The following is a 23,018-nucleotide window of genomic DNA, read 5'->3' as shown; positions in this document are numbered from 1 at the left end:
GCAAGTTGCTCTATCCTAATTTTTGGAAGCTTTTGCTTGGAAGGCATAAGCAAATCCTATGGGAGACCCACTCCGCAATAATGGGACTTATGTTTGTAATATGCTGTACTGCATGGTTCTTGTAAGGGGCATTGCAAGTTGCACCGTCCTAATTTTTGGAAGCTTTTGCTTGGAAGGCATAAGCAAATCCTATGGGAGACCCACTCCGCAATAGTGGGACTTATGTTTGTAATATGCTGTACTGCATGTCTCTTGTAAGGGGCATTGCAAGTTTCTCCGTCCTAATTTTTGGAAGCTGTTGCTTGGAAGGCATAAGCAAATACTATGGGAGTACCACTCCCCTATAATGGGACTTATGTTTGTAATATGCTGTACTGCATGGTTCTTGTAAGGGGCATTACAAGTTGCTCCGTCCTAATTTTTGGAAGCTTTTGCTTGGAAGGCATAAGCAAATCCTATGGGAGACCCACTCCGCAATAATGGGACTTATGTTTGTAATATGCTGTACTGCATGGTTCTTGTAAGGGGCATTGCAAGTTGCTCAGTCCTAATTTTTGGAAGCTTTTGCTTGGAAGGAATAAGCAAATCCTATGGGAGACCCACTCCACAATAATGGGACTTATGTTTGTAATATGCTGTACTGCATGGCTCTTGTAAGGGGCATTGCAAGTTGCTCCGTCCTAATTTTTGGAAGCTTTTGCTTGGGAGGCATAAGCAAATCCTCTGGGAGATCCACTCCCCAATAATGGGACTTATGTTTGTAATATGCTGTACTGCATGGTTCTTGTAAGGGGCATTGCAAGTTGCTCCATCCTAATTTTTGGCAGCTTTTGCTTTGAAGGCATAAGCAAATCCTATGGGAGACCCACTCCGCAATAATGGGACTTATGTTTGTAATATGCTGTACTGCATGGTTCTTGTAAGGGGCATTGCAAGTTGCTCCGTCCTAATTTTTGGAAGCTTTTGCTTGGAAGGCATAAGCAAATCCTATGGGAGACCCACTCCGCAACAATGTGTCTTATGTTTGTAATATGCTGTACTGCATGGTTCTTGTAAGGGGCATTGCAAGTTGCTCCGTCCTAATTTTTGGATGCTTTTGCTTGGAAGGCATAAGAAAATCCTATGAGAGAACCACTCCCCAATAATAGGACTTACGTTTGTAATATGCTGTACTGCATGGTTCTTGTTAGGGGCATTGCAAGTTGCTCTGTTCTAATTTTTGGAAGCTTTTGCTTGGAAGGCATAAGCAAATCCTATGGGAGACCCACTCCGCAATAATGGGACTTATGTTTGTAATATGCTGTACTGCATGGTTCTTGTAAGGGGCATTGCAAGTTGCTCCATCCTAATTTTTGGAAGCTTTTGCTTGGAAGGCATAAGCAAATCCTATGGGAGACCCACTCCGCAATAATGGGACTTATGTTTGTAATATGCTGTACTGCATGGTTCTTGTAAGGGGCATTGCAAGTTGCTCCGTCCCAATTTTTGGAAGCTTTTGCTTGGAAGGCATAAGCAAATCCTATGGGAGACCCACTCCGCAATAATGGGACTTATGTTTGTAATATGCTGTACTGCATGGTTCTTGACAGGGGCATTGCAAGTAGCTCCGTCCTAATTTTTGGAAGCTTTTGCTTGGAAGTAATAAGCAAATACTATTGGAGACCCACTCCGCAATAATGGGACTTATGTTTGTAACATGCTGTACTGCATGGTTCTTGTAAGGGGCATTGCAAGTAGCTCCGTCCTAATTTTTGGAAGCTTTTGCTTGGAAGGCATAAGCAAATCCTATGGGAGACCCACTCCGCAATAATAGGACTTATGTTTGTAATATGCTGTACTGCATGGTTCTTGTAAGGGGCATTGCAAGTTGCTCCGTCCTAATTTTTGGAAGCTTTTGCTTGGAAGGCATAATCAAATCCTATGGGAGACCCACTCCGCAATAATGGGACTTATGTTTGTAATATGCTGTACTGCATGGCTCTTGTAAGGGGCGCTGCAAGTTGCTCCGTCCTAATTTTTGGAAGCTTTTGCTTGGAAGGCATAAGCAAATCCTATGGGAGAACCACTCCGCAATAATGGGACTTATGTTTGTAATATGCTGTACTGCATGGCTCTTGTAAGGGGCATTGCAAGTTGCTCCATCCTAATTTTTGGAAGGCTTTGCTTGGTAGGCATAAGCAAATCCTATGGGAGACCCACTCCACAATAATGGGACTTATGTTTGTAATATGCTGTACTGCATGGTTCTTGTAAGGGGCATTGCAAGTTTCTCCGTCCTAATTTTTGGAAGCTTTTGCTTGGAAGGCATAAGCAAATCCTATGGGAGACCCACTCCGCAATAATGGGACTTATGTTTGTAATATCCTGTACTACATGGTTCATGTAAGGGGCATTGCAAGTTGCTCCATCCTAATTTTTGGAAGCTTTTGCTTGAAAGGCATAAGCAAATACTATGGGAGAACCACTCCCCAAAAATGGGACTTATGTTTGTAATATGCTGTACTGCATGGTTCTTGTAAGGGGCATTGCAAGTTGCTCCATCCTAGTTTTTGGAAGCTTTTGCTTGGAAGGCATAAGCAAATCCTATGGGAAACCCACTCCGCAATAATGGGACTTATGTTTGTAATATGCTGTACTGCATGGTTCTTCTAAGGGGCATTGCAAGTTGCTCCGTCCTAATTTTTGGAAGCTTTTGCTTGGAAGGCATAAGCAAATCCTATTGAAGACCCACTCCGCAATAATGGGACTTATGTTTGTAATATGCTGTACTGCATGGTTCTTGTAAGGGGCATTGCAAGTTGCTCCGTCCTAATTTTTGGAAACTTTTGCTTGGAAGGCATAAGCAAATCCTCTGGGAGACCCACTCCGCAATAATGGGATTTATGTTTGTAATATGCAGTACTGCATGGCTCTTGTAAGGGGCATTGCAAGTTCATCCGTCCTAATTTTTGGATGCTTTTGCTTGGAAGGCATAAGCAAATACTATTGGAGAACCACTCCCCAATAATGGGACTTATGTTATTAATATGCTGTACTGCATGGTTCTTGTAAGGGGCATTGCAAGTTGCTCCGTCCTAATTTTTGGAAGCTTTTGCTTGGAAGGCATAAGCAAATCCTATGGGAGACCCCCTCCGCAATAATGGGACTTATGTTTGTAATATGCTGTACTGCATGGTTCTTGTAAGGGGCATTGCAAGTTGCTCCGTCCTCATTTTTGGAAGCTTTTGCTTGGAAGGCATAAGCAAATCTTGTGGGAGACCCACTCCGCAATAATGGGACTTATGTTTGCAATATGCTGTACTGCATGGCTCTTGTAAGGGGCATGGCAAGTTGCTCCGTCCTAATTTTTGGAAGATTTTGCTTGGAAGGCATAAGCAAATACTATGGGAGAACCACTCCCCAATAATGGGACTTATGTTTGTAATATGCTGTACTGCATGGTTCTTGTAAGGGGCATTGCAAGTAGCTCCGTCCTAATTTTTGGAAGCTTTTGCTTGGAAGGCATAAGCAAATCCTATGGGAGACCCACTCCGCAATAATAGGACTTATGTTTGTAATATGCTGTACTGCATGGTTCTTGTAAGGGGCATTGCAAGTTGCTCCGTCCTAATTTTTGGAAGCTTTTGCTTGGAAGGCATAATAAAATCCTATGGGAGACCCACTCCGCAATAATGGGACTTATGTTTGTAATATGCTGTACTGCATGGCTCTTGTAAGGGGCGCTGCAAGTTGCTCCATCCTAATTTTTGGAAGCTTTTGCTTGGAAGGCATAAGCAAATCCTATGGGAGAACCACTCCGCAATAATGGGACTTATGTTTGTAATATGCTGTACTGCATGGCTCTTGTAAGGGGCATTGCAAGTTGCTCCATCCTAATTTTTGGAAGGCTTTGCTTGGTAGGCATAAGCAAATCCTATGGGAGACCCACTCCACAATAATGGGACTTATGTTTGTAATATGCTGTACTGCATGGTTCTTGTAAGGGGCATTGCAAGTTTCTCCGTCCTAATTTTTGGAAGCTTTTGCTTGGAAGGCATAAGCAAATCCTATGGGAGACCCACTCCGCAATAATGGGACTTATGTTTGTAATATCCTGTACTACATGGTTCATGTAAGGGGCATTGCAAGTTGCTCCATCCTAATTTTTGGAAGCTTTTGCTTGAAAGGCATAAGCAAATACTATGGGAGAACCACTCCCCAAAAATGGGACTTATGTTTGTAATATGCTGTACTGCATGGTTCTTGTAAGGGGCATTGCAAGTTGCTCCATCCTAGTTTTTGGAAGCTTTTGCTTTGAAGGCATAAGCAAATCCTATGGGAGACCCACTCCGCAACAATGTGTCTTATGTTTGTAATATGCTGTACTGCATGGTTCTTGTAAGGGGCATTGCAAGTTGCTCCGTCCTAATTTTTGGATGCTTTTGCTTGGAAGGCATAAGAAAATCCTATGAGAGAACCACTCCCCAATAATGGGACTTATGCTTGTAATATGCTGTACTGCATGGTTCTTGTTAGGGGCATTGCAAGTTGCTCTGTCCTAATTTTTGGAAGCTTTTGCTTTGAAGGCATAAGCAAATCCTATGGGAGACCCACTCCGCAATAATGGGACTTATGTTTGTAATATGCTGTACTGCATGGTTCTTGTAAGGGGCATTGCAAGTTGCTCCATCCTAATTTTTGGAAGCTTTTGCTTGGAAGCCATAAGCAAATCCTATGGGAGAACCACTCCGCAATAATGGGACTTATGTTTGTAATATGCAGTACTGCATGGCTCTTGTAAGGGGCATTGCAAGTTCATCCGTCCTAATTTTTGGATGCTTTTGCTTGGAAGGCATAAGCAAATACTATTGGAGAACCACTCCCCAATAATGGGACTTATGTTTTTAATATGCTGTACTGCATGGTTCTTGTAAGGGGCATTGCAAGTTGCTCCGTCCTAATTTTTGGATGCTTTTGCTTGGAAGGCATAAGCAAATACTATGGGAGAACCACTCCCCAATAATGGGACTTATGTTTGTAATATACTGTACTGTATGGTTCTTGAAAGGGGCATTGCAAGTTGCTCCGTCCTATTTTTTGGATGCTTTTGCTTGGAAGGCTTAAGAAAATCCTATGGGAGAACCACTCCCCAATAATGGGACTTATGTTTGTAATATGCTGTACTGCATGGTTCATGTAAGGGGCATTGCAAGTTGCTCCATCCTAATTTTTGGAAGCTTTTGCTTGAAAGGCATAAGCAAATACTATGGGAGAACCACTCCCCAAAAATGGGACTTATGTTTGTAATATGCTGTACTGCATGGTTCTTGTAAGGGGCATTGCAAGTTGCTCCATCCTAGTTTTTGGAAGCTTTTGCTTTGAAGGCATAAGCAAATCCTATGGGAGACCCACTCCGCAACAATGTGTCTTATGTTTGTAATATGCTGTACTGCATGGTTCTTGTAAGGGGCATTGCAAGTTGCTCCGTCCTAATTTTTGGATGCTTTTGCTTGGAAGGCATAAGAAAATCCTATGAGAGAACCACTCCCCAATAATGGGACTTATGCTTGTAATATGCTGTACTGCATGGTTCTTGTTAGGGGCATTGTAAGTTGCTCTGTCCTAATTTTTGGAAGCTTTTGCTTTGAAGGCATAAGCAAATCCTATGGGAGACCCACTCCGCAATAATGGGACTTATGTTTGTAATATGCTGTACTGCATGGTTCTTGTAAGGGGCATTGCAAGTTGCTCCATCCTAATTTTTGGAAGCTTTTGCTTGGAAGGCATAAGCAAATCCTATGGGAGAACCACTCCGCAATAATGGGACTTATGTTTGTAATATGCAGTACTGCATGGCTCTTGTAAGGGGCATTGCAAGTTCATCCGTCCTAATTTTTGGATGCTTTTGCTTGGAAGGCATAAGCAAATACTATTGGAGAACCACTCCCCAATAATGGGACTTATGTTTTTAATATGCTGTACTGCATGGTTCTTGTAAGGGGCATTGCAAGTTGCTCCGTCCTAATTTTTGGATGCTTTTGCTTGGAAGGCATAAGCAAATACTATGGGAGAACCACTCCCCAATAATGGGACTTATGTTTGTAATATACTGTACTGTATGGTTCTTGAAAGGGGCATTGCAAGTTGCTCCGTCCTATTTTTTGGATGCTTTTGCTTGGAAGGCTTAAGAAAATCCTATGGGAGAACCACTCCCCAATAATGGGACTTATGTTTGTAATATGCTGTACTGCATGGTTCTTGTAAGGGGCATTGCAAGTTGCTCTATCCTAATTTTTGGAAGCTTTTGCTTGGAAGGCATAAGCAAATCCTATGGGAGACCCACTCCGCAATAATGGGACTTATGTTTGTAATATGCTGTACTGCATGGTTCTTGTAAGGGGCATTGCAAGTTGCACCGTCCTAATTTTTGGAAGCTTTTGCTTGGAAGACATAAGCAAATCCTATGGGAGACCCACTCCGCAATAGTGGGACTTATGTTTGTAATATGCTGTACTGCATGTCTCTTGTAAGGGGCATTGCAAGTTTCTCCGTCCTAATTTTTGGAAGCTGTTGCTTGGAAGGCATAAGCAAATACTATGGGAGTACCACTCCCCAATAATGGGACTTATGTTTGTAATATGCTGTACTGCATGGTTCTTGTAAGGGGCATTACAAGTTGCTCCGTCCTAATTTTTGGAAGCTTTTGCTTGGAAGGCATAAGCAAATCCTATGGGAGACCCACTCCGCAATAATGGGACTTATGTTTGTAATATGCTGTACTGCATGGTTCTTGTAAGGGGCATTGCAAGTTGCTCAGTCCTAATTTTTGGAAGCTTTTGCTTGGAAGGAATAAGCAAATCCTATGGGAGACCCACTCCACAATAATGGGACTTATGTTTGTAATATGCTGTACTGCATGGCTCTTGTAAGGGGCATTGCAAGTTGCTCCTTCCTAATTTTTGGAAGCTTTTGCTTGGGAGGCATAAGCAAATCCTCTGGGAGATCCACTCCCCAATAATGGGACTTATGTTTGTAATATGCTGTACTGCATGGTTCTTGTAAGGGGCATTGCAAGTTGCTCCATCCTAATTTTTGGCAGCTTTTGCTTTGAAGGCATAAGCAAATCCTATGGGAGACCCACTCCGCAATAATGGGACTTATGTTTGTAATATGCTGTACTGCATGGTTCTTGTAAGGGGCATTGCAAGTTGCTCCGTCCTAATTTTTGGAAGCTTTTGCTTGGAAGGCATAAGCAAATCCTATGGGAGACCCACTCCGCAACAATGTGTCTTATGTTTGTAATATGCTGTACTGCATGGTTCTTGTAAGGGGCATTGCAAGTTGCTCCGTCCTAATTTTTGGATGCTTTTGCTTGGAAGGCATAAGAAAATCCTATGAGAGAACCACTCCCCAATAATAGGACTTACGTTTGTAATATGCTGTACTGCATGGTTCTTGTTAGGGGCATTGCAAGTTGCTCTGTCCTAATTTTTGGAAGCTTTTGCTTGGAAGGCATAAGCAAATCCTATGGGAGACCCACTCCGCAATAATGGGACTTATGTTTGTAATATGCTGTACTGCATGGTTCTTGTAAGGGGCATTGCAAGTTGCTCCATCCTAATTTTTGGAAGCTTTTGCTTGGAAGGCATAAGCAAATCCTATGGGAGACCCACTCCGCAATAATGGGACTTATGTTTGTAATATGCTGTACTGCATGGTTCTTGTAAGGGGCATTGCAAGTTGCTCCGTCCCAATTTTTGGAAGCTTTTGCTTGGAAGGCATAAGCAAATCCTATGGGAGACCCACTCCGCAATAATGGGACTTATGTTTGTAATATGCTGTACTGCATGGTTCTTGACAGGGGCATTGCAAGTAGCTCCGTCCTAATTTTTGGAAGCTTTTGCTTGGAAGTAATAAGCAAATACTATTGGAGACCCACTCCGCAATAATGGGACTTATGTTTGTAACATGCTGTACTGCATGGTTCTTGTAAGGGGCATTGCAAGTAGCTCCGTCCTAATTTTTGGAAGCTTTTGCTTGGAAGGCATAAGCAAATCCTATGGGAGACCCACTCCGCAATAGTAGGACTTATGTTTGTAATATGCTGTACTGCATGGTTCTTGTAAGGGGCATTGCAAGTTGCTCCGTCCTAATTTTTGGAAGCTTTTGCTTGGAAGGCATAATCAAATCCTATGGGAGACCCACTCCGCAATAATGGGACTTATGTTTGTAATATGCTGTACTGCATGGCTCTTGTAAGGGGCGCTGCAAGTTGCTCCGTCCTAATTTTTGGAAGCTTTTGCTTGGAAGGCATAAGCAAATCCTATGGGAGAACCACTCCGCAATAATGGGACTTATGTTTGTAATATGCTGTACTGCATGGCTCTTGTAAGGGGCATTGCAAGTTGCTCCATCCTAATTTTTGGAAGGCTTTGCTTGGTAGGCATAAGCAAATCCTATGGGAGACCCACTCCACAATAATGGGACTTATGTTTGTAATATGCTGTACTGCATGGTTGTTGTAAGGGGCATTGCAAGTTTCTCCGTCCTAATTTTTGGAAGCTTTTGCTTGGAAGGCATAAGCAAATCCTATGGGAGACCCACTCCGCAATAATGGGACTTATGTTTGTAATATCCTGTACTACATGGTTCATGTAAGGGGCATTGCAAGTTGCTCCATCCTAATTTTTGGAAGCTTTTGCTTGAAAGGCATAAGCAAATACTATGGGAGAACCACTCCCCAAAAATGGGACTTATGTTTGTAATATGCTGTACTGCATGGTTCTTGTAAGGGGCATTGCAAGTTGCTCCATCCTAGTTTTTGGAAGCTTTTGCTTGGAAGGCATAAGCAAATCCTATGGGAAACCCACTCCGCAATAATGGGACTTATGTTTGTAATATGCTGTACTGCATGGTTCTTCTAAGGGGCATTGCAAGTTGCTCCGTCCTAATTTTTGGAAGCTTTTGCTTGGAAGGCATAAGCAAATCCTATTGAAGACCCACTCCGCAATAATGGGACTTATGTTTGTAATATGCTGTACTGCATGGTTCTTGTAAGGGGCATTGCAAGTTGCTCCGTCCTAATTTTTGGAAACTTTTGCTTGGAAGGCATAAGCAAATCCTCTGGGAGACCCACTCCGCAATAATGGGATTTATGTTTGTAATATGCAGTACTGCATGGCTCTTGTAAGGGGCATTGCAAGTTCATCCGTCCTAATTTTTGGATGCTTTTGCTTGGAAGGCATAAGCAAATACTATTGGAGAACCACTCCCCAATAATGGGACTTATGTTATTAATATGCTGTACTGCATGGTTCTTGTAAGGGGCATTGCAAGTTGCTCCGTCCTAATTTTTGGAAGCTTTTGCTTGGAAGGCATAAGCAAATCCTATGGGAGACCCCCTCCGCAATAATGGGACTTATGTTTGTAATATGCTGTACTGCATGGTTCTTGTAAGGGGCATTGCAAGTTGCTCCGTCCTAATTTTTGGAAGCTTTTGCTTGGAAGGCATAAGCAAATCTTGTGGGAGACCCACTCCGCAATAATGGGACTTATGTTTGCAATATGCTGTACTGCATGGCTCTTGTAAGGGGCATGGCAAGTTGCTCCGTCCTAATTTTTGGAAGATTTTGCTTGGAAGGCATAAGCAAATACTATGGGAGAACCACTCCCCAATAATGGGACTTATGTTTGTAATATGCTGTACTGCATGGTTCTTGTAAGGGGCATTGCAAGTAGCTCCGTCCTAATTTTTGGAAGCTTTTGCTTGGAAGGCATAAGCAAATCCTATGGGAGACCCACTCCGCAATAATAGGACTTATGTTTGTAATATGCTGTACTGCATGGTTCTTGTAAGGGGCATTGCAAGTTGCTCCGTCCTAATTTTTGGAAGCTTTTGCTTGGAAGGCATAATAAAATCCTATGGGAGACCCACTCCGCAATAATGGGACTTATGTTTGTAATATGCTGTACTGCATGGCTCTTGTAAGGGGCGCTGCAAGTTGCTCCGTCCTAATTTTTGGAAGCTTTTGCTTGGAAGGCATAAGCAAATCCTATGGGAGAACCACTCCGCAATAATGGGACTTATGTTTGTAATATGCTGTACTGCATGGCTCTTGTAAGGGGCATTGCAAGTTGCTCCATCCTAATTTTTGGAAGGCTTTGCTTGGTAGGCATAAGCAAATCCTATGGGAGACCCACTCCACAATAATGGGACTTATGTTTGTAATATGCTGTACTGCATGGTTCTTGTAAGGGGCATTGCAAGTTTCTCCGTCCTAATTTTTGGAAGCTTTTGCTTGGAAGGCATAAGCAAATCCTATGGGAGACCCACTCCGCAATAATGGGACTTATGTTTGTAATATCCTGTACTACATGGTTCATGTAAGGGGCATTGCAAGTTGCTCCATCCTAATTTTTGGAAGCTTTTGCTTGAAAGGCATAAGCAAATACTATGGGAGAACCACTCCCCAAAAATGGGACTTATGTTTGTAATATGCTGTACTGCATGGTTCTTGTAAGGGGCATTGCAAGTTGCTCCATCCTAGTTTTTGGAAGCTTTTGCTTGGAAGGCATAAGCAAATCCTATGGGAAACCCACTCCGCAATAATGGGACTTATGTTTGTAATATGCTGTACTGCATGGTTCTTCTAAGGGGCATTGCAAGTTGCTCCGTCCTAATTTTTGGAAGCTTTTGCTTGGAAGGCATAAGCAAATCCTATTGAAGACCCACTCCGCAATAATGGGACTTATGTTTGTAATATGCTGTACTGCATGGTTCTTGTAAGGGGCATTGCAAGTTGCTCCGTCCTAATTTTTGGAAACTTTTGCTTGGAAGGCATAAGCAAATCCTCTGGGAGACCCACTCCGCAATAATGGGATTTATGTTTGTAATATGCAGTACTGCATGGCTCTTGTAAGGGGCATTGCAAGTTCATCCATCCTAATTTTTGGATGCTTTTGCTTGGAACGCATAAGCAAATACTATTGGAGAACCACTCCCCAATAATGGGACTTATGTTATTAATATGCTGTACTGCATGGTTCTTGTAAGGGGCATTGCAAGTTGCTCCGTCCTAATTTTTGGAAGCTTTTGCTTGGAAGGCATAAGCAAATCCTATGGGAGACCCCCTCCGCAATAATGGGACTTATGTTTGTAATATGCTGTACTGCATGGTTCTTGTAAGGGGCATTGCAAGTTGCTCCGTCCTAATTTTTGGAAGCTTTTGCTTGGAAGGCATAAGCAAATCTTGTGGGAGACCCACTCCGCAATAATGGGACTTATGTTTGCAATATGCTGTACTGCATGGCTCTTGTAAGGGGCATTGCAAGTTGCTCCGTCCTAATTTTTGGAAGCTTTTGCTTGGAAGGCATAAGCAAATACTATGGGAGAACCACTCCCCAATAATGGGACTTATGTTTGTAATATGCTGTACTGCATGGTTCTTGTAAGGGGCATTGCAAGTTGCTCTGTCATAATTTTTGTAAGCTTTTTCTTGGAAGGCATAAGCAAATCCTATGGGAGACCCACTCCGCAATAATGGGACTTATGTTTGTAATATGCTGTACTGCATGGTTCTTGTAAGGGACATTGCAAGTTGCTCCGTCCTAATTTTTGGAAGCTTTTGCTTGAAAGGCATAAGCAAATCCTATGGTAGACCAACTCTGCAATAATGGGACTTATGTTTGTAATATGCTGTACTGCATGGTTCTTGTAAGGGGCATTGGAAGTTGCTCCGTCCTAATTTTTGGATGCTTTTGCTTGGAAGGCATAAGAAAATCCTATGAGAGAACCACTCCCCAATAATGGGACTTATGTTTGTAATATGCTGTACTGCATGGTTCTTGTTAGGGGCATTGCAAGTTGCTCTGTCCTAATTTTTGGAAGCTTTTGCTTGGAAGGCATAAGCAAATCCTATGGGAGACCCACTCCGCAATAATGGGACTTATGTTTGTAATATGCTGTACTCCATGGTTCTTGACAGGGGCATTGCAAGTAGCTCCGTCCTAATTTTTGGAAGCTTTTGCTTGGAAGTCATAAGCAAATACTATTGGAGACCCACTCCGCAATAATGGGACTTATGTTTGTAATATGCTGTACTGCATGGTTCTTGTAAGGGGCATTGCAAGTAGCTCCGTCCTAATTTTTGGAAGCTTTTGCTTGGAAGGCATAAGCAAATACTATTGGAGACCCACTCCGCAATAATGGGATTTATGTTTGTGGTATGCTGTACTGCATAGTTCTTGTAAGGGGCATTGCAAATTGCTCTGTCCTAATTTTTGGAAGCTTTTGCTTGGAAGGCATAAGCAAATCCTATGGCAGACCCACTCCACAATAATGGGACTTATGTTTGTAATATGCACTACTGCATGGCTCTTGTAAGGGGCATTGCAAGTTTCTCCGTCCTAATTTTTGGATGCTTTTGCTTGGAAGGCATAAGCAAATACTATGGGAGAACCAATCCCCAATCATGGAACTTATATTTGTAATATGCTGTGCTGCATGGTTCTTGTAAGGGGCATTGCAAGTTGCTCCGTCCTAATTTTTGGAAGCTTTTGCTTGGAAGGCATAAGCAAATCCTATGGGAGACCCACTCCGCAATAATAGGACTTATGTTTGTAATATGCTGTACTGCATGGTTCTTGTAAGGGGCATTGCAAGTTGCTCCGTCCTAATTTTTGGAAGCTTTTGCTTGGAAGGCATAATCAAATCCTATGGGAGACCCACTCCGCAATAATGGGACTTATGTTTAATAGAATCATAGAATCATAGAATGGTAGAGTTGGAGGGGACCTCCTGGGTCATCTGGTCCAACCCCCTGCTCAAAGCAGGATTCACTAAATCATCTCAGACAGATGTCTGTCCAGCCTCTGTTTGAAGACGTCCATTGAAGGGGAAATCACCACCTTTCGTGGCAGCCTGTTCCACTCATTAATCACCCTAACTGTCAAAAAGTTTTTTCTAATATCTAATCTGTGTCTCCTCCCATTTAGTTTCATCCCATTGCTTCTAGTCTTTCCTTGTGCAAATGAGAATAAAGATGATCCTTCTACAATGTGACAGCCCTTGACATATTTGTAGACAGCTATTAAGTCTCCTCTCAGTCTTCTTTTTTGCAAGCTAAACAATCCCAAATCCTGCAACCGTTCCTCATAGGACATGGTTTGCAGACCAGTCACCATTCTGGTCGCTCTTCTCTGAACTTGCTCCAGTTTGTCTATGTCTTTTTTAAAATGTGGTGCCCAAAACTGTACACAGTATTCCAGATGAGGTCTGACCAAAGAGGAGTAAAGACCTATAATGACTTCACGTGATCTAGACTGTATGCTTCTGTTAATACATCCCAGAATTGTATTTGCCTTTTTTGCTGCTGCATCACACTGTTGACTCATGTTCAGTCTATGATCTATTAGTATACCTAAGTCTTTTTCACATGTACTGTTGCTTAGCTCTATTCCACCCATTCTGTATATGCTTTTTTCATTTTTATTGCCCAGATGTAGTACTTTGCATTTTTCCCTGTTAAAAACCATTCTGTTGGTTGCTGCCCACTGCTCCAGTTTATTTAGGTCTTTTTGAATCCTCTCTCTCTCTTCTCTAGTATTAGCTATCCCTCCTAGCTTTGTGTCATCAGCAAATTTAATCAGTTTACCCTCAATTCCTTCATCTAAATCATTGATAAAGATGTTGAACAATACAGGTCCCAGGACGGAGCCCTGTGGTACCCCACTTGAGACATTCATCCAGCTGGATGTGAAGCCATTTACAACCACCCTTTGAGTCCGATCACTAAGCCAGTTATGAATCCACCTAACAGTTGCCTGGTCCATTGCATACTTGGTCATTTTTTCAATAAGGATGGTGTGAGATACTTTGTCAAATGCTTTGCTGAAGTCAAGATATACTATATCTACAGCATTTCCCTGATCCACCCAGTCAGTGATTCTGTCATAGAAGGAAATTAAGTTAGTCTGACATGACTTGTTAGTTACAAACCCATGCTGACTCTGGTTAATCACTTCATTCTTATCCATGTACTTACATACATGTTGTTTAATAATTTGTTCAAAGATCTTTCCTGGTATAGAAGTCAGACTCACCGGCCTATAGTTCCCTGGGTCCACCTTCTTCCCCTTTTTGAAGATAGGAACAACATTTGCTCTTCTCCCGTCTTCTGGGACTTCTCCTGTTCTCCAAGAATTTTCAAAGATTATGGAGAGTGGTTCTAAAATTTCTTCTATGATCTCCTTCAGTACTCTGGGGTGTAATTCATCTGGACCTGGAGACTTGAACTCATTTATGTTAGCTAAATATTTCCTCACAATCTTTCTGTTTACAGATAACTTGGATTCCTCTATTCCTTTAAAAGGACAGTGAAGATCAGTTGATGTTACATTTTCTTTCTGAGAGAAAACAGATGCAAAATAGGAATTAAAAAGTTCGGCCTTCTCAACATCCTCTCTTACCATTTCTCCATTTTCATCCTGTAAAAATCCTATAGCATCTTTGACTTTTCTTTTACTTTTGACATACCCCCAAAATCCTTTTTTATTGCTTTTGACATCTCTTGCAAGCCTTAGTTCATTGTCAGCTTTAGCTAACCTGATACGTGCCCTGCAGGATCTGCAGACTGCATTATAATCTTCTTTAGATATGCCTCCCTCTTTCCATTTAATAAACATTTCTTTCTTTCTTTTTAGCATGTGTTTAAGTTCTGTGTTCATCCATCCTGGTTTCCTTAAATGCTTCCCATTCTTCCTACTTTTCGGGATTGTTAACGATTGTGCTTTGAGAATCTCATTTTTAAAAATTTCCCATCCTTCCTGGACATTTTTGTCCTTAAGGACATCCAGCCATTGGATCCCTCCTATTCTCTTTCTGAGTCTCTTAAAATCTGCCTTTCTAAAATCTAACCTTGAAGTTTGAGTCTTCACATGTCTTCCTCCTCTAGTTATCCAAAATTCTATAATAGCAGTAATAGTTTGTAATATGCTGTACTGCATGGCTCTTGTAAGGGGCATTGCAAGTTGCTCCATCCTAATTTTTGGAAGCTTTTGCTTGGTAGGCATAAGCAAATCCAATGGGAGACCCACTCCGCAATAATGGGACTTATGTTTGTAATATGCTGTACTGCATGGTTCTTGTAAGGGGCATTGCAAGTTGCTCCGTCCTAATTTTTGGAAGCTTTTGCTTGGAAGGCATAAGCAAATCCTATGGGAGACCCACTCCGCAATAATGGGACTTATGTTTGTAATATCCTGTACTACATGGTTCATGTAAGGGGCATTGCAAGTTGCTCCATCCTAATTTTTGGAAGCTTTTGCTTGGAAGGCATAAGCAAATACTATGGGAGAACCACTCCCCAAAAATGGGACTTATGTTTGTAATATGCTGTACTGCATGGTTCTTGTAAGGGGCATTGCAAGTTGCTCCATCCTAATTTTTGGAAGCTTTTGCTTGGAAGGCATAAGCAAATCCTATGGGAAACCCACTCCGCAATAATGGGACTTATGTTTGTAATATGCTGTACTGCATGGTTCTTCTAAGGGGCATTGCAAGTTGCTGCGTCCTAATTTTTGGAAGCTTTTGCTTGGAAGGCATAAGCAAATCCTATTGGAGACCCACTCCGCAATAATGGGACTTATGTTTGTAATATGCTTTACTGCATGGTTCTTGTAAGGGGCATTGCAAGTTGCTCCGTCCTAATTTTTGGAAGCTTTTGCTTGGAAGGCATAAGCAAATCCTATGGGAGACCCCCTCCCCAATAATGGGACTTATGTTTGAATATGCTGTGCTGCATGGTTCTTGTAAGGGGCATTGCAAGTTGCTCCGTCCTAATTTTTGGAAGCTTTTGATTGGAAGGCATAAGCAAATCCTATGGGAGAACCACTCCGCAATAATGGGACTTATGTTTGTAATATGCTGTACTGCATGGCTCTTGTAAGGGGCGCTGCAAGTTGCTCCGTCCTAATTTTTGGAAGCTTTTGCTTGGAAGGCATAAGCAAATCCTATGGGAGACCCACTCCGCAATAATGGGACTTATGTTTGTAATATGCTGTACTGCATGGATCTTGTAAGGGGCATTGCAAGTTGCTCCATCCTAATTTTTGGAAGCTTTTGCTTGGAAGGCATAAGCAAATCCTATGTGAGACCCACTCTGCAATAATGGGACTTATGTTTGTAATATGCTGTACTGCATGGTTCTTGTAAGAGGCATTGCAAGTTGCTCAGTCCTAATTTTTGGAAGCTTTTGCTTGGAAGGCATAAGCAAATCCTATGGGAGACCCACTCCGCAATAATGGGACTTATGTTTGTAATATGCTGTACTGCATGGTTCTTGTAAGGGGCATTGCAAGTTGCTCCGTCCTAATTTTTGGAAGCTTTTGCTTGGAAGGCATAAGCAAATACTAATGGAGACCCACTCCGCAATAATGGGACTTATGTTTGTAATATGCTGTACTGCATGGTTCTTGTAAGGGGCATTGCAAGTTGCTCCGTCCTAATTTTTGGAAGCTTTTGCTTGGAATTCAAAAGCAAATACTATGGGAGAACCACTCCCCAATAATGAGACTTATGTTTGTAATATGCTGTACTGCATGGTTCTTCTAAGGGGCATTGCAAGCTGCTCCATCCTAATTTTTGGAAGCTTTTGCTTGGAATTCATAAGCAAATACTATGGGAGACCCACTCCCCAATAATGGGACTTATGTTTGTAATATGCTGTACTGCATGGTTCTTGACAGGGGCATTGCAAGTAGCTCCGTCCTAATTTTTGGAAGCTTTTGCTTGGAAGGCATAAGCAAATACTATTGGAGACCCACTCCGCAATAATGGGATTTATGTTTGTAATATGCTGTACTGCATGGTTCTTGTAAGGGGCATTGCAAGTAGCTCCGTCCTAATTTTTGGAAGCTTTTGCTTGGAAGGCTTAAGCAAATACTATTGGAGACCCACTCTGCAATAATGGGACTTATGTTTGTAATATGCTGTACTGCATGGTTCTTGTAAGGGGCATTGCAAGTTGCTCCGTCCTAATTTTTGGAAGCTTTTGCTTGGAAGGCATAAGCAAATCCTATGGCAGACCCACTCCGCAATAATGGGACTTATGTTTGTAATATGCACTACTGCATGGCTCTTGTAAGGGGCATTGCAAGTTTCTCCAACCTAATTTTTGGATGCTTTTGCTTGGAAGGCATAAGCAAATACTATGGGAGAAGCACTCCACAATAATGGGACTTATGTTTGTAATATGCTGTGCTGCATGGTTCTTGTAAGGGACATTGCAAGTTGCTCCGTCCTAATTTTTGGAAGCTTTTGCTTGGAAGGCATAAGCAAATCCTATGGGAGACCCACTCCGCAATAATAGGACTTATGTTTGTAATATGCTGTACTGCATGGTTCTTGTAAGGGGCATTGCAAGTGGCTCCGTCCTAATTTTTGGAAGCTTTTGCTTGGAAGGCATAAGCAAATCCTATGGGAGACCCACTCCGCAATAATGGGACTTATGTTTGTAATATGCTGTACTGCATGGCTCTTGTAAGGGGCGCTGCAAGTTGCTCCGTCCTAATTTTTGGAAGCTTTTGCTTAGAAGGCATAAGCAAATCCTATGGGAGACCCACTCCGCAATAATGGGACTTATGTTTGTAATATGCTGTACTGCATGGTTCTTGTAAGGGGCATTGCAAGTTGCTCCGTCCTAATTTTTGGAAGCTTTTGCTTGGAAGGCATAAGCTAATACTATGTGAGAACCACTCCCCAATAATGGGACTTATGTTTGTAATATGCTGTACTGCATGGTTCTTGTAAGGGGCATTGCAAGTTGCTCCATCCTAATTTTTGGAAGCTTTTGCTTGGAAGGCATAAGCAAATCCTAAGGGAAACCGACTCCGCAATAATGGGTCTTATGTTTGTAATATGCTGTACTGCATGGTTCTTGTAAGGGGCATTGCAAGTTGCTCCGTCCTAATTTTTGGAAGCTTTTGCTTGGAAGGCATAAGCAAATCCTATGGGAGACCCACTCCGCAATAATGGGACTTATGTTTGTAATATGCTGTACTGCATGGTTCTTGTAAGGGGCATTGCAAGTTGCTCCGTCCTAATTTTTGGAAGCTATTGCTTGGAAGGAATAAGCAAATCCTATGGGAGACCCACTCCGCAATAATGGGACTTATGTTTGTAATATGCAGTACTGCATGGCTCTTGTAAGGGGCATTGCAAGTTCATCCGTCCTAATTTTTGGATGCTTTTGCTTGGAAGGCATAAGCTAATACAATTGGAGAACCACTCCCCAATAATGGGACTTATGTTTTTAATATGCTGTACTGCATGGTTCTTGTAAGGGGCATTGCAAGTTGCTCCGTCCTTATTATTGGAAGCTTTGCTTGGAAGGCATAAGCAAATCCTATGGGAGACCCCCTCCGCAATAATGGGACTTATGTTTATAATATGCTGTACTGCATGGTTCTTGTAAGGGGCATTGCAAGTTGCTCCGTCCTAATTTTTGGAAGCTTTTGCTTGGAAGGCATAAGCAAATCCTGTGGGAGACCCACTCCGCAATAATGGGACTTATGTTTGCAATATGCTGTACTGCATGGCTCTTGTAAGGGGCATGGCAAGTTGCTCCGTCCTAATTTTTGGAAGCTTTTGCTTGGAAAGCATAAGCAAATACTATGGGAGAACCAGTCCCCAATAATGGGACTTATGTTTGTAATATGCTGTACTGCATGGTTCTTGTAAGGGGCATTGCAAGTTGCTCTGTCATAATTTTTGGAAGCTTTTGCTTGGAAGGCATAAGCAAATCCTATGGCAGACCCACTCCGCAATAATGGGACTTATGTTTGTAATATGCTGTACTGCATGTTTCTTGTAAGGGACATTGCAAGTTGCTCCGTCCTAATTTTTGGAAGCTTTTGCTTGAAAGGCATAAGCAAATCCTATGGTAGACCAACTCTGCAATAATGGGACTTATGTTTGTAATATGCTGTACTGCATGGTTCTTGTAAGGGGCATTGCAAGTTGCTCCGTCCTAATTTTTGGAAGCTTTTGCTTGGAAGGCATAAGCAAATCCTATGGGAGACCCACTCCGCAATAATGGGGCTTATGTTTGTAATATTCTGTACTGCATGGCTCTTGGAAGGGGCATTGCAAGTTGCTCCGTCCTAATTTTTGGAAGCTTTTGCTTGGAAGCATAAGCAAATCCTATGGGAGACCCACTCTGCAATAATGGAACTTATGTTTGTAATATGCTGTACTGCATGGTTCTTGACAGGTGCATTGCAAGTTGCTCCGTCCTAATTTTTGGAAGCTTTTGCTTGGAAGGCATAAGCAAATCCTATGGGAGACCCACTCCGCAATAATGGGACTTATGTTTGTAATATGCTGTACTGCATGGCTCTTGTAAGGGGCATTGCAAGTTGCTCCGTCCTAATTTTTGGAAGCTTTTGCTTGGAAGGCATAAGCAAATCCTATGGGAGACCCACTCCGCAATAATGGGACTTATGTTAGTAATATGCTGTACTGCATAGTTCTTGTAAGGGGCATTGCAAGTTGTTCCGTCCTAATTTTTGGAAGCTTTTGCTTGGAAGGCATAAGCAAATCCTATGGGAGACCCACTCCCCAATAATGGGACTTATGTTTGTAATATGCTGTGCTGCATGGTTCTTGTAAGGGGCATTGCAAGTTGCTCCGTCCTAATTTTTGGAAGCTTTTGCTTGGAAGGCATAAGCAAATCCTATGGGAGACAAACTCCGCAATAATGGGACTTATGTTTGTAATATGCTGTACTGCATGGTTCTTGTAAGGGGCATTGCAAGTTGCTCCATCCTAATTTTTGGAAGCTTTTGCTTGGAAGGCATAAGGAAATCCTATGTGAGACCCACTCTGCAATAATGGGACTTATGTTTGTAATATGCTGTACTGCATGGTTCTTGTAAGGGGCATTGCAAGTTGCTCCGTCCTAATTTTTGGAAGCTTTTGCTTGGAAGGCATAAGCAAATCCTATGGGAGACCCACTCCGCAATAATGGGACTTATGTTAGTAATATGCTGTACTGCATGGTTCTTGTAAGGGGCATTGCAAGTTGCTCCGTCCTAATTTTTGGAAGCTTTTGCTTCGAAGGCATAAGCAAATCCTATGTGAGACCCACTCTGCAATAATGGGACTTATGTTTGTAATATGCTGTACTGCATGGTTCTTGTAAGGGGCATTGCAAGTTGCTCCGTCCTAATTTTTGGAAGCTTTTGCTTGGAAGGCATAAGCAAATCCTATGGGAGACCCACTCCGCAATAATAGGACTTATGTTTGTAATATGCTGTACTGCATGGTTCTTGTAAGGGGCATTGCAAGTTGCTCCGTCCTAATTTTTGGAAGCTTTTGCTTGGAAGGCATAAGCAAATCCTATGGGAGACCCACTCCGCAATAATGGGACTTATGTTTGTAATATGCTGTACTGCATGGCTCTTGTAAGGGGCGCTGCAAGTTGCTCCGTCCTAATTTTTGGAAGCTTTTGCTTAGAAGGCATAAGCAAATCCTATGGGAGACCCACTCCGCAATAATGGGACTTATGTTTGTAATATGCTGTACTGCATGGTTCTTGTAAGGGGCATTGCAAGTTGCTCCGTCCTAATTTTTGGAAGCTTTTGCTTGGAAGGCATAAGCAAATACTATGTGAGAACCACTCCCCAATAATGGGACTTATGTTTGTAATATGCTGTACTGCATGGTTCTTGTAAGGGGCAATGCAAGTTGCTCCATCCTAATTTTTGGAAGCTTTTGCTTGGAAGGCATAAGCAAATCCGAAGGGAAACCGACTCCGCAATAATGGGTCTTATGTTTGTAATATGCTGTACTGCATGGTTCTTGTAAGGGGCATTGCAAGTTGCTCCGTCCTAATTTTTGGAAGCTTTTGCTTGGAAGGCATAAGCAAATCCTATGGGAGACCCACTCCGCAATAATGGGACTTATGTTTGTAATATGCTGTACTGCATGGTTCTTGTAAGGGGCATTGCAAGTTGCTCCGTCCTAATTTTTGGAAGCTATTGCTTGGAAGGCATAAGCAAATCCTATGGGAGACCCACTCCGCAATAATGGGACGTATGTTTGTAATATGCAGTACTGCATGGCTCTTGTAAGGGGCATTGCAAGTTCATCCGTCCTAATTTTTGGATGCTTTTGCTTGGAAGGCATAAGCTAATACTATTGGAGAACCACTCCCCAATAATGGGACTTATGTTTTTAATATGCTGTACTGCATGGTTCTTGTAAGGGGCATTGCAAGTTGCTCCGTCCTTATTATTGGAAGCTTTTGCTTGGAAGGCATAAGCAAATCCTATGGGAGACCCCCTCCGCAATAATGGGACTTATGTTTATAATATGCTGTACTGCATGGTTCTTGTAAGGGGCATTGCAAGTTGCTCCGTCCTAATTTTTGGAAGCTTTTGCTTGGAAGGCATAAGCAAATCCTGTGGGAGACCCACTCCGCAATAATGGGACTTATGTTTGCAATATGCTGTACTGCATGGCTCTTGTAAGGGGCATGGCAAGTTGCTCCGTCCTAATTTTTGGAAGCTTTTGCTTGGAAGGCATAAGCAAATACTATGGGAGAACCACTCCCCAATAATGGGACTTATGTTTGTAATATGCTGTACTGCATGGTTCTTGTAAGGTGCATTGCAAGTTGCTCTGTCATAATTTTTGGAAGCTTTTGCTTGGAAGGCATAAGCAAATCCTATGGCAGACCCACTCCGCAATAATGGGACTTATGTTTGTAATATGCTGTACTGCATGTTTCTTGTAAGGGACATTGCAAGTTGCTCCATCCTAATTTTTGGAAGCTTTTGCTTGAAAGGCATAAGCAAATCCTATGGTAGACCAGCTCTGCAATAATGGGACTTATGTTTGTAATATGCTGTACTGCATGGTTCTTGTAAGGGGCATTGCAAGTTGCTCCGTCCTAATTTTTGGAAGCTTTTGCTTGGAAGGCATAAGCAAATCCTATGGGAGACCCACTCCGCAATAATGGGGCTTATGTTTGTAATATTCTGTACTGCATGGCTCTTGGAAGGGGCATTGCAAGTTGCTCCGTCCTAATTTTTGGAAGCTTTTGCTTGGAAGGCATAAGCAAATCCTATGGGAGACCCACTCTGCAATAATGGAACTTAGGTTTGTAATATGCTGTACTGCATGGCTCTTGTAAGGGGCATTGCAAGTTGCTACGTCCTAATTTTTGGAAGCTTTTGCTTGGAAGCATAAGCAAATCCTATGGGAGACCCACTGCGCAATAATGGAACTTATGTTTGTAATATGCTGTACTGCATGGTTCTTGACAGGTGCATTGCAAGTTGCTCCGTCCTAATTTTTGGAAGCTTTTGCTTGGAAGGCATAAGCAAATCCTATGGGAGACCCACTCCGCAATAATGGGACTTATGTTTTTAATATGCTCTACTGCATGGCTCTTGTAAGGGGCATTGCAAGTTGCTCCGTCCTAATTTTTGGAAGCTTTTGCTTGGAAGGCATAAGCAAATCCTATGGGAGACCCACTCCGCAATAATGGGACTTATGTTAGTAATATGCTGTACTGCATAGTTCTTGTAAGGGGCATTGCAAGTTGTTCCGTCCTAATTTTTGGAAGCTTTTGCTTGGAAGGCATAAGCAAATCCTATGGGAGACCCACTCCCCAATAATGGGACTTATGTTTGTAATATGCTGTACTGCATGGTTCTTGTAAGGGGCATTGCAAGTTGCTCCGTCCTAATTTTTGGAAGCTTTTGCTTGGAAGGCATAAGCAAATCCTATGGGAGACAAACTCCGCAATAATGGGACTTATGTTTATAATATGCTGTACTGCATGGCTCTTGTAAGGGGCACTGCAAGTTGCTCCGTCCTAATTTTTGGAAACTTTTGCTTGGAAGGCATAAGCAAATCCTATGGGAGACCCACTCCGCAATAATGGGACTTATGTTTGTAATATGCTGTACTGCATGGTTCTTGTAAGGGGCATTGCAAGTTGCTCCATCCTAATTTTTGGAAGCTTTTGCTTGGA

Source organism: Phyllobates terribilis, unplaced genomic scaffold, assembly GCF_046119375.1.
Source record: "Phyllobates terribilis strain yellow unplaced genomic scaffold, ASM4611937v1 Scaffold_328__1_contigs__length_2118332, whole genome shotgun sequence".
NCBI classification, from domain to species: Eukaryota; Metazoa; Chordata; class Amphibia; order Anura; family Dendrobatidae; genus Phyllobates; species Phyllobates terribilis.
The sequence above is the reverse complement of the archived record's forward strand: the minus strand, read 5'-3'. Positions refer to the sequence as shown.